We start from the raw sequence: 17,885 nt of genomic DNA on the forward strand, positions 1-17,885 counted from the left end.
AGCCATGGTTGGGTAAGGGATTGAACGTAGCCGTGGCAGAGCACCTCTCCTTTACGCAGTGGGAACACTGGGTGATCCCATGACGGTGGAATGCAGGGAGTTCAATTTCTTCCAGTTCTTCTGGATTCTCTTCCCCGTCCTGCAAGTGAGGCATTCTGGACAATGCATCTGCGTTGGCATTTGCGCGCCCTGTCCGGTATTTGATGGTAAATTCATAATTGGACAGCCGGGCCATCCATCTCTGCTCTAGGGCACCAAGTCTTGCAGTGTCCAGGTGTGTCAATGGGTTGTTGTCCGTGTACACAGTGAACTTAGAAGAAGCCAGGTAATGCTTGAAGCGTTCGGTGACCGCCCACACCACTGCCAGGAACTCTAGCTTGAAGGAGCTATAATTCTCAGGGTTTCTCTCTGTGGGTCTCAGCTTTCTGCTAGCATAAGCAATTACCCATTCTCTGCCCTGCTGGATCTGGGACAGTGCGGCTCCTAGCCCCACGTTACTGGCGTCGGTGTGGAGGATAAAAGGCTGGCCGTAATCAGGGTAGGCCAGGATCTCATCCCCCGTGAGGGCCATCTTCAGCGGGCGGAAAGACTCCTCCTCCAGCTTGTCCCACTTAAAGGGCAGCTTCTGACTTTTAGTCTTTGACTGACCTAACAGGAGGTCCTGTATAGGGGCTGCCATTTTGGTGAACCCGGAGATGAATCTTCGGTAGTAGCCTACCAACCCGAGGAACTGCCGTACTTCCTTTATGCTGGAGGGTCTTGGCCAGTCCTTAATCACCGTGGTCTTGTCAGGGTCTGGGGCTGCTCCGTCAGCACTCACCACATGTCCCAGGTACTGTACTTTTGGCTTCAGTAGATGACACTTGAAGGGTTTCACCTTTAGGCCGAAGCCTGCCAGGGCATCGAACACCTCTGCCAGGTGCTTTAGATGGTCCTCATAGGTCTTGGAAAACACAATGACATCGTCCAGGTAGAGTAGGACCGTCTCAAAATTTCTGTGCCCCAGACAGCACTCCATCAGCCTCTGGAAGGTCCCTGGTGCGTTGCAGAGTCTGAACGGCATACAGTTGAATTCACTGAGACCCATTGGGGTGTTGAAGGCGGTCTTCTCCTTGTCTGACTCTGCTACAGGAACTTGCCAGTACCCGCTAGTGAGATCCAAAGTAGAGAAGAAGTTAGCAGATTTTAATGCAGCCAAAGACTCCTCTATCCTAGGTAACGGGTACGCATCTTTGTGTGTTATTCTGTTGACCTTTCTATAATCTACACACATCCTCATCGTGCCATCTTTCTTTTTTACAAGAACTAGAGGAGCTGCCCAGGGGCTACAGCTATCCCTGATTACCCCAGCCTCCTTCATTTCTTGTAACATACCCTTGGCATTCTGATAGTGTGCAGGGGGTACAGGCCGGTATCTCTCTTTTATGGGTAGATGGTCTCCTGTGGGGATTTGGTGCTCTACCCCCTTTACTTGCCCAAAGTCTAGCGAGTGTTTGTTAAAGACTCTTTCGTACTCCTGAACTACCCGGTAGACTCCCTGTTTTTGGTGTGAGGGAGTGGAGTCGGTGCCCACATGCAGTTTCTGACATCAGTCCTCCATTTGTTTCTTGGAGCCGTTACCCTCCTCTGGTTGAGATGGAGGCAAGGGTTCCACGGCCTTTACAGAGTTCTGGTTGACGGTGAACAATTTGGCTAGAGTGGCATACTGGGGCAAGTATACTTCTCTTTCCCCAATGTTTAGGATGCGGACGGGTACCCTCCTATGGCGTACATCGACCACCCCCCGTGCTGTCAAAATGGTGGGCCTACTGTCCGAGTAAACGGGTTCTACCATAGCTTGGTAGTCTCTACCTCTTAACCCGATTGCAGTCCGGCACCAGATCATCATTTCACTTTTTGGGGGCATGGCGATAGGGAACGGGTCACTCATCCCAACGCTACCAATCTCACCACCAGACAGTTCTACCTGTTGCCGCTTCATCAGGGCTCTGATCTCTTTTTGTAAGACACGCTGCTGGCTGGAGCTGGCATTCATTGCAACCTGCTGTAATATAGCAATTATCTCTGAAAGACAATTTTCAATAACGTTCGTACCCAAGGTTATTTTAGGGTGACTTTCACGACGGTCAATGTCCACAATAATCAGTCCTTGCGCCGGCAGTTCAACTTTACCAATTTTGATGGTCATCTCCTTGAACCCCACCTGCGGCACGGGCTGACCATTGCTGGCGATGATACTCAAGTCATTATCTGGGTAGCGGGTAATATCCGTGTCATTCCAGTACCGCTTGAAAAGTACATAGGGGATGGTGGTTACCTGTGACCCGGTGTCCAACAGTGCACTCATGGGAATGCCATCCAGTACCACAGGCAAGACCGGTCGTCCCCCCACATACTTGTCACGCCAGTTTGACAGGCCTGATGATCTTACGCCTGGGGGTTGGCCCTCTGCCCCATATTGGGCTCGTTTAAATTACAGTACCTCGCAATATGTCCTGGCTGGCTGCAGCGGCGGCAGATGGGTTGTCCATCCTGGTCGTAGTGGTCCATTGGCTTCCCTCTGGATGGTGGGATCCTCTTCTGTCAGTGCCACGGGACGTCCTCCGGACTGGTAGCCAGCTGGATCTTTCCTGGAGAGGATACCTGTAACGACTGCACAGTCCTGGTTAGTGCGGCAACGCTTTTGGTCAGTTCTTGGACCTGATGGTGCAGGTCTGAAGACGGGGTACTATTCATAGTCTATGCATTGGCTCCTGCAGGTTCTGTAGACTGGGGCGCCGCCTCCTGGTAATAAGTGATAGCAGGGCGCCTGGAGGCCGCAACGCCACCGGGTGCGGGTTCTCGGAGTACCCGGATGGCTCTGTCCTTAAACTGTGCAAAGTCTAACTCTGGGTTCTGCAGGGCCATCAGGCATAACTGGGTTCGGTGGGCGCTGGACAGCAGACCCTCAATGAATTGTTCAGTCAGCAGTTTATCTGCATTCCTCACCCTGTCAGGGTCTGCCTGCTTAATGGCTCTCAGGGCCTCTTGCAAATTCAAAGCATAGTCTCTTATACAGTCTTGGGCCCGCTGCTTGCACCCATAAAATCTCATTTTGATCTCTGCTGAGGTGCGGGTATCAAAAGTGTCCTTTAGACGGGCTAAAATCTCCTTCACTGTCCCCTTGTCCCTGACTGACCAGGACTTTACTTCTCGTTGGGCCGCGCCGGTTAACTGGCCTATCAGTATGCTCACTTTTTGTTCCTCCATCAGGGGGTATACTTTGAATAGGCTATACAGTCTCTCTTTTAGGCTGCGTGCACACGATGCGTTTTTCATGCGTTTCCGCTGCGGAATTTCCGCAGCGGAAACACATCAAAAAAGCATGGTAATCCGCACCCCATGGTCCCCAATGGCATTCCGCAATGTCAATGCACATGCTGCGGATTTTTCCGCAGCGTTTCTGCAGCGCTCATAAATCCGCAGCATGTTCATTAATTTTGCGAAAGCCCAGCGGAAGCGCCGCCATTGACTTGCATTGAGACGCATAGAATCCGTGTCAGTACATTTGTACAAACGGATAACAAGCATCTCAATGTGCGGATGGTACCCAGTTCTGTAGGAGAGAAGACTCTCATCTAGACCTGGGTACCATTGTACCTGTAAAAAAAGAATAAAATAAAAAATAAAGTTTATATTCACCTGTCCGGTGGCTTCTCTCGGCTTGCCGGCAGCGCTTCTCCTTCCAGGACGTGAGATGACGTCGCGGACTCGCGATGTGCCGGTGACGCGCCCCCTGGGCCTGTGCTGTGCAGGGGAATACCCGGAGCCGGATCGCTGGGGGTTGTAGTCTCAATGTGGCGGTGACCCGGTCCGTGCCCAGGGCGGTCAAACCAGTGGCAGTCTATTGGTATTGTAATTGTCCGACTACGCCACCCGTGGATTGCGGTCAGTGGGGACCGCCGCCGCGCTGCAGACCGCTGAGGCTGATGTTGTTTGCGCAGCAGAGTATGGGATAAAAGGCTGGCTGTAATCAGGGTACGCCAGGATTTCATCCCCCGTGAGGGCCATCTTCAGCTGGCGGAAGGACTCCTCTTCCAGCTTTTCCCATTTGAAGGGTGGCTTCTGGTTTTTGGCCTTCCTGGACTGGCCTATCAGGAGGTCCTGCATAGGAGCTGCCTTCTTGGTAAAACTGGGAATGAATCTTCGGTAGTAGCCTACCAACCCGAGGAACTGCCGCACTTCCTTGATGCTGGATGGTCTTGGCCAGTCCTTAATTACAGTGATCTTGTCAGGGTCAGGGGCTACTCTGTCAGCACTCACCACGTGTCCCAGGTACTGTACCTTTGGCTTCAGTAGATGACACTTTGAGGGTTTTACCTTTAGGCCATAGTTTGCCAGGGCTTCAAACACTTCTGCCAGGTGTTCCAGATGGTCCTCATAGGTCTTGGAATAGACGATGACGTCGTCCAGGTATAGTAGGACCGTCTCGAAGTTCCGGTGTCCCAGACAGCATTCCATCAACCGTTGGAAGGTTCCTGGTGCGTTGCAGAGCCCGAACGGCATACAGTTAAATTCGCTGAGTCCCATCGGGGTGGTGAATGCGGTCTTCTCCCGGTCCGCCTCTGCTACAGGAACCTGCCAGTACCCGCTAGTGAGATCCAAAGTAGAGAAGAAGTTAGCAGTTTTTAATGCAGCGAAGGACTCTTCTATCCTTGGTAACGGGTACGCATCTTTGTGTGTGATACGGTTGACCTTCCTGTAGTCTACACACATTCTCATGGTGTTGTCTTTCTTTTTCACTAAGACTAGTGGTGCTGCCCAGGGGCTACAGCTGTCCCTAATTACCCCAGCCTCCTTCATGTCTTTTAGCATCCCCTTGGCGTGTTGATAGTGTGCAGGGGGTACGGGTCGGTATCTCTCTTTTATGGGAGGATGGTCTCCCGTTGGGATGTGATGTTCTACCCCCTTTACTCGCCCAAAGTCTAACGGGTGTTTGCTAAACACTCTTTCGTACTCTTGAACCACCCGATAGACTCCCTGTTTTTGGTGTGAGGGAGTGGAGTCTGTACCCAAATGCAGTTGCTGACACCAGTCCTCCATTGGTTTCTTAGAGCCGTTACCTTCCTCTGGTTGAGATGGAGGCAAGGGTTCCACGGCCTGTACAGAGTTCTGGTTGATGGTGAACAATTTGGCTAGTGTGGCATACTGGGGCAGGTATACTTCTCTCTCCCCGATATTGATGATGCGGACGGGCACCCTCCCATGGCGTACATCGACCACCCCCCGTGCTGTCAAAATGGTGGGCCTACTGTCTGAGTAGACAGGTTCTACCATTGCTTGGTAGTCTCTACCTCTTAGACCAATAGCTGCCCGGCACCATATCATCATCTCACTTTTTGGGGGCATGGCAATAGGGAACGGGTCACACATTCTCACGCTACCTATCTCACCACCAGATAGTTCCACCTGTTGCCATTTCATCAGTGCCCGGATCTCTTTTTGGAGCACACGTTGCTGGCTGGAACTGGCGTTCTTGGCAACCTGCTGCAAAATAGGAATCACCTCTGCAAGACAGTTTTCAATTACGTTAGTACCTAGGGTGATTTTTGGGTGACTCTCGCGACGGTCAATGTCCACAATGATAAGTCCTTGTGCCGGCAGTTCAACTTTACCGACCTTGATGGTCATTTCCTTAAATCCTATCTGTGGCACGGGCTGACCATTGCTGGCGATAAAGCTCAGGTCGTCATCTGGGTAGCGGGTTATGTCCGAGTCATTCCAGTACTGCTTGAAGAGCACGTACGGGATGGTGGTGACCTGTGACCCTGTGTCTAGTAGGGCACTCATAGGAATGCCATCCAGTACCACAGGCAAGACCGGACGTCCCCCTACGTATTTGTCACGCCAGTTTGATGGGCCAGATGATCTTATGCCTGGGAGTTGGCCCTCTACCCCAGGTTGTGCCCGTTTAAATGACAGTACCTTGCCATATGTCCGGGTTGATTGCAGCGGCGGCGGCAGATGGGTCGTCCGTCCTCGTTGTATCTGTCGCTGGGTCTTCCTCTGGCCGGTGGGGTCCTCCTCAGTCGGCGCCACGGGACGTCCTCCGGTCCGGAAGCCAGCTGGATCTTTCCTGGAGAAGAGACCTGTAAAGACTGCACAGTTCTGGTTAGCGCGGCAACGCTCTTAGTCAGCTCTTGGACCTGATGGTGCAGGTCTGTAGCCGGGTTATTGTTCAAAGCCTGTGCATCAGCTCCCACAGGCCCTGCAGACAAGGGTGCCGCGTCCTGGTGATAAGTGATAGCAGGGCGCCTGTGGGTCACAGCGCCACCTGGTGCCGGTTCTCGGAGCACCCGGATGGCTCTGTCCTTGAACTGTGCAAAGTCCAGGTCAGGGTCCTGTAAGGCCATTGCCCGCAACTGGGTTCGGTGGGCATTGCACAGTAGACGCTCAATAAATTGTTCGGTCAACAGCTTGTCTTCATTTCCCACGCTGTCAGGGTCTGCCTGCTTAATGGCTCTCAGGGCCTCTTGTAAGTTTAGAGCATAGTCCCTTATACTTTCATGTGCCCGTTGTTTGCACCCGTAAAATCTTAGTTTTATCTCGGCTGAGGTTCGGGTATCAAATGTGTCTTTCAGCCGGGCTAGTATCTCTCTGACAGTCCTCTTCTTCCCAGGTGACCAGGACTTTACCTCCCTTTGGGCTGCCCCGATTAACTGGGCCCCAGAATGCTCACTTTTTGCTCTTCTGTGAGGGGGTATACCTGGAAGAGGCTATCAAGTCTTTCCCTAAAGTCACTCAGGGTATGTGACTCCCCTGAGTACTGGGGTAGCCAGGTTGCCCCCGGGATATAGGGCATGGTGAAGGGCATGACCGCAGCAGCGGTTGCGCTGGCGGCCGGTGTGGCGGTGGAGCTCCCCTCGGTGTCCGACATCCTCCTTCCCCCCTAGTGGACCGTGGCCTACCTTGCGATGCTCTTCTTCCGTAGGCCGCGGCTCCGCAGTCGATCGTCGGGGTTGAGGACCTGGCGTCGCGCTCCGATGACGTCAGCGTCGCTCTTCCTTCCAGGACCATACGCAGCGTCGGAGCGTCGGGCGGAGCGTGGGGCGGAGCTTCGGATCTCGCGCTCTTTTGGCGTCCACGCCCCTCTTCTTCCCGCGCGGCGTCCCGAAGATGGCGTCCGAAGGCGGGAAGCAGCTGCGGATGGCGGGAAGAAGGCAGAAGACGGCGGGAAACGGTCCAAGATGGCGTCTGATGGCGGGAATCGGCTGCGAATGGCGGGAAACGACTCCGGACGGCGGGAAACTTCACCACAGGTAAGTATAAAAGTCTCTTTTTCAGGCACGCAGTACCCGGTGGTTGCGGGCACGAAATCCTGCCGACTACGCCAAAGTTGACCTGCCCCCTGGGCCTGTGCTGTGCAGGGGGATACCCGGAGCCGGATCGCTGGGGGTTGTAGTCTCAATGTGGCGGTGACCCGGTCCGTGCCCAGGGCTGTCAAACCGGTGGCAGTCTATTGGTATTGTAATTGTCCGACTACGCCACCAGTGGATTGCGGTCAGTGGGGACCGCCGCTGCGCTGCAGACCGCTGAGGCTGATGTTGTTTGCGCAGCCGAGTATGGGATAACTCCCCACGGGAGAAGTATTGCCTCAGGGCAGTTAATGTGGATGATGGGAGTGATGGTGTGAGCGTCCCAGTAGTAATGGTGCTGGTGCAGCAAGGAATCACAGAGACGTGTGGTGCAGTTCAGGGTCTTTACTGATGGTATAAAGCAGACCCTCCCGGGAGTACTGGTTAGCAGTAGGGGCCTGGTCAGTCTGTGAGCAAGCAGGATCTCCCCTGGCCAGGTGGAGTTGTAGGCCTCCCCGACTATCTGCACTCTTTCCTGGCTACCTTGCTCTATGCGGGTAGAAGTAGCCCACGTCCCTGAGTATACCGTGTGGTGCTCACCCATATGGCCGGTGACTTGGGGCCTTCCGTTAGCTTCCGCTTCACGATGGCGGTGCTGGTCCCTTGCTTGTGACCGTCCCTTCGGGTTTCTAAGGCCAGAGGACATGGAATCCCCTGCCGGTTGGATTCTGCTGCTGGACCTGGATGTCCCCACAGTCTCGGACTCCGTGTCCGGGTTAGTGTCTTCAGCCAAGGCGAGCTCTCTAGCTTCCAGCCTCTGGCACTCGCTCCTGCTCCTACAGAGCTCCTGTTGTCACTTTCCCTCTCCAGGCTCTGACTAACCTAATCCCGCCCCAGACCCAGTTTATAAGGGCAGATTCCTCCCCTCCCAGGTCTGGGTGGGCCGTGTTGCATGCTTAGGGCTCCTGACCAGAGAAACCTCCCACTTGCTCGCAGACATAATATCTCTATTACTGTGGTAACCAGACCCCTGGGGTGCCACACCGGCAACCCGGAAGAAGCCAGGACGAGCGCTGCAGAACACGCCGGGGCATCGGGGGTGAGTATAGCTTTATTTTTTTTATTTTTACGGTCACACTGTATAAATCCATGCCGTTTGCATGGATTTATACAGTGTGACCTAGTTGTCAAGCACTTTCCAAGTGATGCTATCGCCTGGAAAGTGCTTGTCAGTCCGCATGCGGAAACACATGCGTTAACGCATGTGAATCCGCATGTATTCTGCAGGAAAAACGCATGCACAATCTGCATGCATTTTTTCTGCCAGGGAGATGCAGAAATGCTGCAGAAATTTTCTGCTTCATTTCTGCATCGTGGGCACATAGCCTAAAGTCGCTCAGGGTATGTGACTACCCTGAGTACTAGGGCAACCAGGCCGCTCCAGGGATGTAAGGCATCGTGAACGGCATTACTGCGGCAGAGGCCGCGCTGGCGGTGGCAGTTCCCTCCGCTTTCGACATCTTCTTACCCCCTAGTCAACCGTGGCCTATCTTCTGTTGCTTTTCTTCTGTAGGCCGCGGCTCCGCAGGCGACCGTCGGGGTTGAGGACCTTGCGGTGCGTCCTGGTGATGTCAGCATCCGCTCGGCTCCTTTCAGGACCTTGCGCAGCGACCATGCGTAAGGCGGGGCTCCAGTTCTCGCGCTTTCGTCGTCCATGCCCCTCTTCTTCCCGCGTGGCATCCCAAAGATGGCGCCCGATGGCGGGAAAATGGCTGCGGATGTCGGGAAACGGCTGCGGATGGCGGGAAACTCCACCAAGGTAAGTATTACAGTCTTTCTACAGGCACGCAGTACCCGTTGGTGGCGGGCACGAAATCTTGCCGACTACGCCAAAAAGTTGACGCACCCCCTGGGCCGTGTGTGTGTGGGGATTCCCGGAACCGGACCTGTCGTGGATGCTGGGGGTTGTAGTCCTTGTGTGGCAGGGACCCGGTCCCGTGGCTCAGGGTGGTCAACCCAAATGGCGGTCTATTTATAGGGTTTTGTGATTAAATGTCCGACTACGCCACCCATGTATTGCGGTCAGAGTGAACTGCCGCTGCAGGGCAGACCGCTGAGGCTGGTGTTGTGGGTGCAGCAGAGGGTAGTATAACTCCCCACAGGAGGAGTATTGCCTCAGGGCAGTAAATAGGGATTTTGGTAGTGATGGTGCGCGGGAGCAGCAGTAACCACACGGAGTCTGTCATGCAATTCAGGGTCTTTACTGTTGGCGGCATTAAGGGACCCTCCCGGAATACAGGTTAACAATGGAGGCCTGGTCAGTCTGAGAGCAACTGGGAAATCCCGCTGGTCAGGGGGAGTTTGTAGGCCTACCTTGCTGACTTCACTCTTTCTTGTCCATCTCGCTGTAGTGTGGTGGTAGCCCACGTCTCTGAGTGTACCGTGTTGTTCTCACCCGTATGACTGGCGACTCGGGCCTTCCGTACTTCTCACCCCTCCGAGGCAGTAGTGGTCCCTCTCGTGTGGTTGAGCCTCCGGGCTTCCTTGGGCCAGAGGACTTGAAGTTCCCTGCATGGTGGTTTTCTGCAGCTGGGCTTATAACCCTCACAGCCTCGGACTCCAGTGTCCGGCTTTGTAAGTCTCTAGCCAGGATGAGCTCTGCTAGCTCCCCTCCTGGCCTCGTGTTCCTCCTCTGCCTACAGGGACTCCTCAGCCTGCTGCTGACCTGTCCCTATCTGCAACTTGTCTGGAACTTCTCTCTCACTAGTCTCTCTAACCCTGCCCCAGATCCAGTTTATAAAGGGCAGATTTATCCCCTCCCTGGACTGAGGCAGGAGGTGCTGCATGCTAATTGTCCCCAACCAGGAAACCTCCCACCTGCTCTCAGACATGACATTGCTGCCACTGTGGCAACCAGACCTGGGGTGCCACATATGCACTGCTGTGCTGGAGATATGGCGATCATCTGGATAGGAAGTGGACATCACTAGTCACAGCTTAGCCACACAGATAGCGAGTGAAAGCCATAAAATACTAAACAAATTGTACAGATAGTGTGTGACAGCACAGCACTGAAAAAGATTAGTGTGTGAAGGACAGGCTGCTGGTTATCATCTATTTACTCATAGCCATACTGTGTATGTTGAGGTCACTTTGAAATTGCTAAGTCTGTGTTTGCGGTAAAGAGATTGAAAGGGGTTGGATAAAGTCCTAGGAGACATCATTGTATCATATATATCTCTTTAGGGCAGTTGGAGGCTTTGCAGTAATTTTTTGGAAAAATTAGACTAAGTTGGTGAATTTGCATTTCCAAACATCCCTTCTTCTCTAGCTCTGTACATTTTGCATTGGGGGCATTTATTGAGCTTTCCTTCTCTCTGGGGATATGGTTATGCCGTATGCTTGCATTGTGTTGTAATCTCTACAATCTAATCCTCCAATCCCCTCACCATTAAACAAGACAGATGACACCTATTAGACGTTGCCTGCCCCTATCCTTCAGTATCTCCTAATTTAGGAGAGCGCGGTAAATATGCATCAATAGGCAAGCAATATTATATTAAGAGCATGATGGAAAGCCGACAGGCAACTAATGGCATCAGCCCAGCAGTAATTCCTCCTGCAAAAATTGGTCATTTATTTTGCCAAGCCTTTTCTTATGCGCAAATTAGATGAAGTTTAATATACTGTAAAATTGAATACGTCCTTTTCCTATTCATGGGACCTGTTATGTTGCGAGTGATTTAAAGCTGCTGCCGAGAGTGCTTCTTTAAACATCTTCAGTATCTGGAGGCAGCGGCTAAGGATGAAGAACATCACATCAATGCGCCCAGCGCCTCACCTGGATCCCTGGAGTGGTTCTCATTAGTGATCAGCAAGTATGTTTTGTTAACTCATTCGGCGAGTATGCTCGGGCGAGCACCGAGTAGTTACAGCTGCTCGGTGATATGGATGAATCACTCCCGTGTGCATGATTTGTGACTGTTTGATAGCTTTAATATGACGCGCCCCCTGGGCCTGTGCTGCTGCTGCTGTGCAGGGGGAATACCCGGAGCCGGATTGCTGGGGGTTGTAGTTCTCCGTGGCGGTGACCCGGTCCGTGCCCAGGGTGGTCAAACCAGTGGCAGTCTATCTGTATTGTAATAAGTGTCCGACTACGCCACCCGTGGATTGGGGTCAGTGGGGACCGCCGCTGCACTGCAGACCGCTGAGGCTGATGTTGTTTGTGCAGCTGAGTATGGGAGGACTCCCCACGGGAGGAGTATTGCCTCAGGGCAGCTAGTGTGGATAATGATGGGAGTGATGGTGCGAGTGTCCCAGTACTGATGGTGCTGGTGCGGCGATGAAACACAGAGACTTGTGGTGCAGTTTCCAAAGCTTTACTCACTGTTGTTGTTCAGATCACTTCGGCCAGCAGTGACCGCCCGAGCCGTGCTGCATCCACCAGGTGAGGGACTCGGTCAACTCCCAGGCAATTCCAGAGTGCGGTTCAGAGCTCCCCTCTCTTCCTTTCTACTGGCCGTCCTCACCAGTGACCCACCTTTGTCCAGCTTCCTCGGGCCTTCTGTTGGTGAAACCTCTCTCCGGTTTCCCTGACCCTATGCGGTATGCCTTTCTGGTGGATGTAGTGAGGGGTCGCACCAAGATGTGATGACAACCTCCGGTTTTGGCTGAGGATTAGTCGCCTCCACCAATTCGGGTTCCGGTACCCTGCTCTGCCAACCCTTCACCCAGTATCTCCTCTGGGAATATGGGGTTCCTTCTGCCTTCGTGTCTCTGGGCCTTTCTTTGTGTTCCTTGCCTCCTTTCTCTTTCTGTTTCAGTTCCTTTCTTACTTTCCTTGCTGTTCCTTCTCTTCTCTCCCTCTCCGCTGTCTCAGGCCTCTTCTCCAGGCCTGGCTCTGGAGCTGGGCCCAGACTGAGCCACAGCTCCCTGTCAGCCCTCTCTGGCTGAGCTCCTCTCTTCTTCTCCTCCTCTCTGAACTAAACACTGATCTAAGATGGTGCCCACCTTATATACCTCCCTCTGACACCCGAGCCCAGGTGACTAGCAACCAATGGGCTCCTTCCTATGCCCAGAAACCCACCCCTATCTGCTCCTACACCACTGGGTTTTCCTCCCCCTCCCCACTCCAGCCAGGAACAGAAGCTGTCATGCCTGCACTCTGTCTAGTGGGGGCACCGTTGGTCTGTTCCTCGGAAATGGGGTGTGTGTGGTGCATGCAGCTTACTGAGCCCTGGTCCACACTCCATCCTTACCCGGGAGTGGAATATCACACCTCTGGTTCGAGGTGCAATACTCCTGTAGCAGCCGAGTCCTCGGGGTGCTACAAATACATGTGAGGAATGTCTATTTCTTACACATTCCTCACATGTATTAAAGCTGTCAAACAGTCGCAAATCATGCACACGGGAGCGATTCAAACATATCACCGAGTAGCTGTAACTACTCGTTGCTCGCCTGAGCATACTCGGCGAAAGGGTTAACAGAACAAACTCGCTCATCACTAGGTCTCATATCTAATGGAATATACTGAATTTCTAAGGCAGAAGTATTGATTGCTGCACTATTTCTTAATTTTTTTTGCCAATGCTCGGAACAGAAGAATGCTCCCCCTCTTAATATCTGGGAGTTCTCCACTCATCAGCAATGGCCATGAAATTGAGTCTGCATGAAAGAGGTTAACGTTTAAGAGGTTTTTTTTTTTTCATTGGGAAAGCTTGCCTTCATTATACAAGTCTTCCCAGAAAGGTCACCCCTTCCTCAGGTGTTGATTTCTTTGCATAATTTTGCCAATCAGTCCTCAGCTGCACAGAATATCATCTGTTTACCAGGTTTGGATCCATTTGCTCCCTTTTGTTGTTTGTTTTTTTAACTCTAATTTTTGACTGTTGCTTTTGAGAAAAATTTACTTTTGCAAACAAAGTTTTCATCCACTTTTTTTTTTATTATGTGTCATTCATTTTTTTTTTTTCAAAACGGGGTTTCCCAATCGTCCCCAAACAACTAGTATTCGCGTGTCATCATTTTCGGGACTCATTCACTTGAATGGGAGAGTTGGACTGGCAAAACAGACCAGAGTAGGACATGATATTCATTTTCTCACACAAACCATAGGTTCCGCATGAAAATTTGACTATACTGTAAGGTTATGTTCACACGTTGCAGTTTTGCTACGTTTATGCTGTTTTTTTTTTATGCAAATTAAAATCATCTTTTTATGGTACCAGAAAAAGCTCTGAGATTTCAGAAATCTCCTGCACACGCTGAATTGGAAAACTACAGAGTTTTTTAAATTTGCAGAATGTCAATACTTTTAGCATTTTTTGCAGCATTTTTTAACCATAGAAATCAATGAAAAAAGCGCTGCAAAAGAATGCAACTCCAATAAAATTATCTTTATTAAATATGTGCTGTAGACAAATGACACATATAATCCGCACCAGAAAATATAAAAAAATGCACCAAAAAAAAGAAGCCGAACCTGCTTTTTGTAAGCATATTCCAGGTTTTGCTGCAGAAAAAATACTGCAAAGACACAACATGTGAACATAGCCTAAGTCTTTGTGCCATCTGTGGAAAGCATGGACTCTGATCTGAATAAGGTCTAAATCAAAAATCAAAATGGGACCTTTCTTGTTAGTTGACCTCAAGACCAGCGTCTAGCACACCCATAGCCAGCTGATATTGGGAGGGCTTACTAGAAGAGGGGTTCAAAATCTTGTGTTACCCCAAAAACGCTACCGAAACCACTTTTACAGGTAAATAGAAGACTTACTATAAAACTCATACTTGTAGAATAGCTTTTAATGGTTTAGATAACATTAAAAAAATGTGTATTTAATATGAAAATAAGGGGGCTTTGGTGTCTGTAGACGTGGCCAAGTGATCAGTGCACCATTACGCCCCCTCATTCTGCACACTGAGCACTTTGTCATATCGTGATTGATAGCGAGTGCTGTCCGATCTCAATCAGCAGCTCAGCACCTCTGCAAAGACACAACCACTGAACTTACATAAAGCAAATCAAATCACCTAAAAGTTCTGCTTCATTAAATTCTATTTTTCTTTTATTTGTAGCAAATTCGATTCATTTACTGCAAGTGTCCACCTCGTGCAATTTTACAAAGTGCATGGAAAGCAAAGGAATTAGCCATCCAGTATATGGACACCTTCCCTGTTTAGCATCATAGAAGCCACCTAAGATGACTCAATCTTATCTATGAACTTGAGTATAGAGGGAACAGAATAGCACCAACAGTCATGGCAGATTTTCTGCCAGAATTGGGAATCCAATGTCAAGCTCAAACACACAGAGGGTCAACACGAAAAATGTGGACAAAATCGTGGGCCAACCAGTGTACAGTATAATGGGCCCCACATAGTTCTCCATACAGAATAATGAGCCCCACATAGTTCTCCATACAGAATAATGAGCCCCACATAGTTCTCAATACAGAATAATGGGCCCCACATAGTCCTCCATACAGAATAATGGCCCCACATAGTCTTCTATACAGAATAATGGGCCTATAAAGTCCTCTATACAGAATAATGGCCCACATAGTCCTCCATACAGAATAATGGGCTCCATATAGTCCTCCATACAGAATAATGAGCCCCACATAGTCCTCCATACAGAATAATGGGCCCCACATAGTCTTCTATACAGAATTATGGCCACAAATAGTCCTCCATACAGAATAATGGGCCCCACATAGTCTTCTATACAGAATTATGGCCCCACATAGTCCTCCATACAGAATAATGGGCCACATAGTCCTCCATACAGTATAATGGGCCCCACATAGTCCTCTATACAGTATAATCGGCCACACATAGTCCTCCATACAGTATAATGTGCCCCACATAGTGCTCCATACAGAATAATTGGCCACACATTGTCCTCCATACAGAATAATGAGCCCCACATAATCCTCCATACAGTATAATGGCCCCACAAAGTCCTCCATATAGTATAATGGGCCCCACATAGTCCTTCATACAGAATAATAGCCCCACATAGTCCGCCATTCAGAATAATGGCCCTACATCGTTCTCCATACAGAATAATGGGCCCCACATAGTCCTCCATACAGGATAATGGCCCCACATAGTCCTCCATATAGTATAATGGGCCCCACATAGTCCTTCATACAGAATAATGGCCCCACATAGTCCTCCATACAGAATAATGGGCCCCACATAGTCCTCCATACAGTATAATGGGCCCCACATAGCTCTCCATAGAGTGTAATTGGCCCCACATAGTCCTCCATACAGAAAAATGGGCCCCGCATATTGTTGGCGATTCTGGCATCATGGGCCAAATATAACCTCCTTTGGGGCCAGATTGAGACCACAGGTCGGATTTTTACATGTATGCCATAGATGAATAAAAAAATAGCTGTGGGTCAGTCACTTCTCCGATCCTTGGAGCACTGGAGCAGACAATTCACTGGAAACTTAAAGATTGCTCAACCAACGCATTTCAATAGATTGTGCAGGTTACGTTGTGCCTCAATCCAGCATTATCAATGTCTAGTACGATCTTTCATATCACTTCCATGGCATCAAAGAGTACTACTCTGTGCAATTTATTACATTTTCCAGCGGTTAATGAAGGGTTAACATTCCAATATATTGCATTTCTTAATAAAACATTACGCCGGGAAACTTTACTCAGTTTTAATATGTCTGAAGCTGATCAATACTGTATAATGATAAACTAAAGGAAGAGAAATTGTACTCTTTAGCTGACTACAGAGGTATAATAAATTGCAGGAAGGTTGTCTAAACAAAGATTACATTTACAAGGTATTATGAACGGTTCATTGCATATTGCTGAAAGCGAATGTCCACAATATATTTTAATTCATCCAGTCTGTGCTGATTCAGTTAATAATCTTTATACTCAGAGCTCTTTTTTTCTCATACAGAGCACTAGTTCCCTGCATGGACCTAAATATCAATAATTAAATTCTTACTGCCTCAAGTCATCACTAGGGGGAGCTTAAGAGACAACTGCATACTATTTAGGTGAATTCAATGTAGAAGCAGTGAAGAGAAAATGTGGAGGGCTCCTCTTCTTGTATTTAGTTGGGATCATTTACAAAAATGAAGAAAAGGACTCTTTTTAAAACATTTTGGACTTTTCCTGAGAAATAATTTATTGACAAACTTATGGAGAAGTCATAGATGTAGTACCTAAAAGGCAACTGTTCAACTTTTATAGTTATATATTTTCCATTTTTTTTTGTAAAGTTTTCAGTATAACATAATTTTTTCATTGTACCTCCTGCTATTTTTCAGCTTAGGAATCCAGTGGACCATCCTACTCACTGAATGACAGCTGTATGTGTACTAATACAACCAAGTTTGTCAATCAGTAGGACTGACTACTGCACTCGAAAGCTCAGAATTAACAGGAAGTTAAATGAATACATTTATAAAGTTATATTGAATATTTTCTCTTAAAATTATAATTTGTATCCACTCAACTCTTTCTACTCTATAACATGCTTCTGGTAGATATGATTGCATGTTCAACATGATAGAGTCACTTTAAAATGATGTACCCTCTTTGCAACATAGCTATAAAAGGGTTATTCCCACAATCACACTATTTTTCGCACAGCACAATAAATATATACTTAATGTCCATATATACACTAAGCCTAATATAACATTTCGTTCTTGTACCTTTGTGTCTATTTTCATCTCTATCTGCCCCTCTGTGTATCCAGCTTTGAATAGCTGATTGGGCAGACCTATTCCTACAATGCTAAAGCTACATTTCCCAGAAGCTCCTTGCTTCTCCTCAGTACTGCAGACCACTCTCTCCTCTCCTGTGTCCTCCTGTTTAATGCCATCTCTATGAGTTATCATCAAACTAATCTAGGTGTAGAATTCACATTATGCTTCTGTGTACTTTCTGTTCCTATACAGAACCCTGCCAGGAAAAATTGTATCTTCTGCCATCTACATCAGTGCAGCTGCCTGTGTGGTTTTAATTTATATTTAGTTAATAGCTCCTTCACAATGGAGCCTGTAATTACCAAGCAGTGCAGAGCTGAGCATAGTTGATGCTTTTAGCAGAGGATAATCTTCTTTTATATGCATCAACAGAGCAGAATAGGGATTTTTACATCACTGATGTTTCAGCAGTGGGCAGCAAATACAGCTCAACTTTTCTCAACCCCTCTAAAAAAAAACCTCATCCTACAGTATCACTCTTCTCACACCCTAACCCCATACACAGCATCATCCTGCAGCATATTACTATTTTCAGCCTCATCCTGCAGCATATCACTCCTTACAGTCCCCTATACAAAGTCTCATCCTTCAATATGTAACTCCTATAAGCCCCATCCTGTATTGTATCATTCATCTAAGCCCCTCTGTATACAGCCCCTCCTGCAATTGTTCATTCCATTTAGCCCCCTCCTTCAATATACTACTACTCTCAGTGCCCTATAAATAAAAAGGGGGCTGTCCGGCAGTATATCACTCATTTCAGTCCCTGTATACACAGCCCCATCCTGTAGTACA

This window comes from Phyllobates terribilis, unplaced genomic scaffold (assembly GCF_046119375.1).
Source record: "Phyllobates terribilis strain yellow unplaced genomic scaffold, ASM4611937v1 Scaffold_9__5_contigs__length_417890890, whole genome shotgun sequence".
In the NCBI taxonomy this organism is placed as follows: domain Eukaryota; kingdom Metazoa; phylum Chordata; class Amphibia; order Anura; family Dendrobatidae; genus Phyllobates; species Phyllobates terribilis.